We start from the raw sequence: 5,043 nt of genomic DNA on the forward strand, positions 1-5,043 counted from the left end.
CTAGAAGGATGAATTACCTTGTTAGGAATTTATCTACCCACCTCTCCCCTTTTCCTTTTCTGTGAGAATGAGGGTGTGTGTGCACATGCATGTGTGTGTGTATGGCCAAGTGTCAGTATTCAATGAACAAGACCACGGTTTTATTTTACTTTACTTTTAAAGAATAAACACATTTCTGAAATTTTCAACTCAGTTGAAGAACTTACTTTTTATAACGCACTGCTAAAGATGAAAAAAAGTGATCATTTTCAGAGTGTCAGAAATGAGAATATAGATTCAATAAGGCTTTTAATTTTTCCACCAGAATTAGGAACATTTAGAAGTCAACCATAAGAGAACAAAGGAAAAGAAGCATAGATAAATTACTTATGTATTCCTATAGATATAAGGGGTAAAGAGAGAGGAGTAAAGAAACCAAGTGAGGGAGGAAGAATGTGAAGAAGGAAGGGAGGAAGGCAGAGGAAGGAGATGGAAGAGGCAGTTTCTATTGTTGAAAATAGATAAAAGACAAAAAGCAGATCTAGTAAACTAAATCTTAAAGTCCAGCCTTCTGAGGTGATGCCTAGCTGGAGCTGGAGTCTGAGGCCTTCAGGATGGCAGGTACTGCACAGGGTCTTGGTTCTCTTCCTCCTCCTGGTTCTCTTCCTCCTCCGACATATCTGAGGGACTGGAAGACTCATCCGACTCTGCATCCATAACCCCAGCTCCAGGAGCTCCCCAGTGCAACTGATGACCTCTCTGTGTCAGGTGACACATTAGAACCAAAGCAGGTGGTTGTCAAACAGGTCAGTGTGGTGCAGGCTGTCTTCATCTCGTTCCTGCTTGTTCCTCTTAATCACATTCTTTAAGCCAATAAAGCCAGTGGTAACTTTAGCTGTGGGTGCCCAGATCTTAGCATCGTGGTCTAGGCCACTGGTCACCATCACAGGTAGGTAAGGATGGGGTTCAAGACAGTTAATGGTCCCTCCTTTATCTCCCTCCATGAACTGAACAATCTGGCAGGATGATTTCTCCCAGAGGAAGATGTGCCCACAATCACTGCCACTCACGACAAACTCACTTCTGGGGCCATAGAAATTGACACCTTTGACCGTGACATTATTTCTGTGCCCCTTGTATCTTTCGGACGCGCAGGCTCAGGGGCCATGGCTCACGGGCCTAGCCACTCTGCAAACATCACCAAAGCAGGTGATGTTCGCTTTAGAATCACAGTTGACCAGGTGATGAGGACAGAATTTCTTGAGTACTCCGTTCTTCTCATTCTCATCAATTTTCCTCTGGTCATACATTCTTACAAACTGATCTTGTCCACCCACCGCAAACTGGTAAGTATTGGCAGGATTCACATAGATTGTATACAGCCCCATTTTCTTCTCCTTCTCTTTTGTTACCACCACTTTTGAAGCTGGCAGGCCTTGTCTGAGGTCAATGGCGAAGACAGCTTCACCTGAAGTTAGGAACTTAAAAGAGGAGTCATGCTCCAGAGCCAACTTGTGGGAGTCTCCCCTGTGCTGGGCCACACGCTTAGTATTCTTGCAGTGTCGTGTAGCAGATAGCTCGGCTATGCGTATCTGCTCATGACAGGCACACATGGCCAGGGTGGAATCACCACAGTTGGGAAGGAACTTGGCCTGAAAAACATTATTTCTGTGGCCGCTCTCAAAGTCCAGTACTGGCTGCTGACGCACCTAGTCCCACAATATCACTCTAAGGTCATCACTGCTAGTGGCCAGCCAGGTGCCACGCTGTTTAAAGTGCACAGTATTGACACAACCATTATGGCCTTCAAGCTCATACTGCAAGTGGAACACTGCACAAAGACTCTTGCCCCACAGGCCTGATATACAAATCGGGCACTTGAACCCTGCTGCCATTTTCGAAGAGCATTAAGGACTTGCCAGCGAGGGTAGGGGAGGACAGATGTCTCTGAAGAGATGTCTCTGAAGACACCCAATCCTCCAGGGCCCAATCCTCAGCTGATAAATACTGATCAGGGTTAGCCTCATTGCACTGTACCTGAGGCTGCTCTTCTTCTGCCAATTTTTCCTCCTCTTCTTCCTCTCCTAGCTCTTCTTCTAAGCGGTAATGGGACTGGTTTCTGTCACTGGTTAAGAAATGTTCGGCGTCTTCTATGCTTTCGAAGTCGATGTCTTCTCTTGAACTTCCTATGGCTGTGCTTTGACTTTTTTAACTGGCATGGCTGGGAGTACCCCCATCGCCAGTACCGTCACCATTTCTGGTCAAGCTCATTTCAGCGTCTGAGCAGGCCTCCCTCCCTGCCTCCGCTCCAGAACGCTCCTCAGAGCGATGGGACAGGCTTCTGTTCTTTAAGTCTGGTAGGCCATCTGTGCTGCTCACGTTGTCAGACATCTTTAATGATGCGTGCTCTAGCTGGTCTGGAGTGAGTAAAAGTCGTAGAAGCCTGAGGAAGGGAGTAGGCCCGCCCCGGGGTGAGACAGGCCGGCAGCGAAAATGGTAGGCCTAGCGCCAAGACGCCAACCAAGGAGGCCAAAGGGAGGGGCAATTTCTGGTTGAGGCAGTTTCAAGTATGGGAGCTGGTGAGGTTCTAAAGACTTCGGCCCATCTCGAGTCTCGTGGTATTTCGAGACTGCTTAGAGTTTTCCAGAACCTGGAGAGTTCGACCCCAAACCATTTGACATTGTCTGCTGCTGTGCATACCGTTCTATTGAAGATTGAAACATACTGTGCTTTGGAAGACATTCTTATTAGAGATCCATCAGCAAAAGTGATCCTCCTTAGGCAAAACAGTTACCATAAGACTCTCAGTGCTTTGTTTGAACATAACGTACAGTATGAAATGAAGAAATAGGCAAAAGCAATGAAAGATTGCTAAGGTCCCCAAGCTAGTGAGCTCCTGACATACAAGAAATATCTTCAGCAAATCAAGCAGCTTGAGGGAAACCTTGAGAGCTCTAATTGGTAGAAATGGCATAGGGTTGACATAAAATACACGATGACTAGTTCATTACATTTTAGATTAAAAATTGAATACTTTTTTTTTATCATGAGTAGATCCCAAATATTGAATTAGACATCCTTCTACTAAAAAATTTCATTATTTATCTGAAATGCAAGTTTAACTGTGTCATGTATTTTTATTTGTTATATCTGGCAGACTTTCTTAGAAGAGTAATTTATTCCTTCAATGTAATCAAAGCTGAAATCAACTGGTCAATTTCAAGTAGACATTGAAATGAGTAACTACTTCACCAATTTGAGATAGAAGCACAACCTTTTTTCTCTTTCCAGCAGAGATTCTATATATTTATTCAGAGTTAATTCAATTTAAGACACTTAAGGAACACCAACACAATTTTATGAAAAAAAATCTGTGATGTTATAGAACTATCAAAATATTTTAAATATCTCCCAAAATATGTCAGAGGCTTTTGGGGGGCTTTTAGGGAAAAAAAGGCAGCTCTTTTAGAGGCAGTTAATTGGCATTGCTGTATAAACTTCAGAGCTTCTCCAAATGAATTATCTAAGATGATGTCAGTAAATGAAGGGCTACAGTAAACTGCTGACTAAAAATGCCAGAATGAGGAAAACAAGATTTCCCTCAGAGTAATTGCAAGATCAATGTAAAATCGATTAAACATAGAAGCATAAAGTCTTCTAAAGAGAGAGAATGGTTCCAAGGCTAATAGTAATGGTAAGACACATAAAAGAATATTCATAGCAATTTGTAACGAGTAGCACAGCAACCTGAAAACCACCTGAGAGACCATCAAGAGTAGCATGGATAAGTAGACTAGCATATACATTTCTATAATGGAATAATGTAAAAAAGTGAGGACTAATGAATTAAAACGAAATACATCAACATGGATGGATCTTAAAAACATGATGATGAGTCAAAACACAAGTGACAGAACAATGGTTAATAATTTCATTTTCATACCTATCTTTATAATTTTCATATGTAATAAGACTATTTTAAAAGGCAAGAAAACAATTGACTCACAATTCAGGATAATGATTACTTATGGAGGAAAGAAGGAAGTTAAGATCTGGTAGAGAGGAAGCTCCAGTAATTCTTGGTAATATTTATAGCTTACTGTGGATATAGGTATGTTGTTATTCTTTTAATTATTTATTGCCTGGCTTACACATTTGTGTATCCTTTTCTATGTATTATATATATTGCATAGTAGTTTTTTTTAAAGAGATAATGTTCATTAACAAGGGGTCTTGCTTGGCCATGGAGTTCAAAAACAGGAAAACCAGAGCATCAAACCCTAGTATGCCCATCCTGGCATTGTCCAGGAGAAGAAGCCTTATTAATTGGCTTTGGAAATGTCTCATTGCAAGGAACAGTTCCATTGTTAGAGGTTCAGTCAGGTTATTTCAATCTGATGCTATTGTATTAGTTTGAGTTTTTTCTACATGCTCATTAAGCAAACTTTGGCTATGAATTAGCTTTTCATTTAAATTTTCATTTAAGTTTGCTTTGAATTAAATTAATCCATTTGGTATATTTCCATTCCCATTCATTCATTTATTCACCACAAATTTATTTAGCACTTCTATGCACCGTGTACTGTTCTAGGTCCTGACAATACAGTGGTGAATAAAAGTGTTAATCTGTTCACTCATGGAGTTTATAATACAGTGGAAAAAAGAGACTATAGACAAGTCAATATAGAGATAGAGCATATGAGGCAGTGGTGAAATGTATAAAGAGAAATAAAGGTGTGGAGAGAAATAAAGGTGTGTAAGTAGGTATAGACTGGAGGTTGTTATTTTAGATAGTGCATTCAGGAAAGGTCTCCTTTATGGGGTGACATTTAAGTAGAGGGCTGAATGAAAAGAGAAAAGCAGCATGCAAATACCTAGGATAATAACATTCCTTATACAGTGACATTGAGTGCAAATGCTCTAAAATTGTAGGACAATATGAGTGTTCATGGAACTTCAGGGAGGCCACTATGTCTGAAACAATGCAGGTAAGCACTAGGGAGAGTGTCAGGCAATGGGATTGAAAGAAACAAAGGCCAATTAAACAGAGCCTTGCTATCCATA

General features: G+C 41.0%; 1 pseudogene across 1 annotated transcript; it reads right to left on the reverse strand.

The window, feature by feature from the left end:
* Positions 1-588: 588 nt before the first annotated feature.
* LOC308609473 (DDB1- and CUL4-associated factor 8-like) lies at positions 589-2,370 on the reverse strand (annotated as a pseudogene). Its single transcript has 2 exons — positions 2,211-2,370; positions 589-2,075 (listed from the first exon to the last, which is right to left on the reverse strand). The product of its transcript is annotated as a DDB1- and CUL4-associated factor 8-like (transcript).
* Between the last annotated feature and the right edge of the window lie 2,673 nt (positions 2,371-5,043).

The sequence above is a fragment of the Mesoplodon bidens genome (genome assembly GCF_964165515.1).
Source record: "Mesoplodon bidens genome assembly, chromosome: X".
Classification (NCBI taxonomy): Eukaryota; Metazoa; Chordata; class Mammalia; order Artiodactyla; family Ziphiidae; genus Mesoplodon; species Mesoplodon bidens.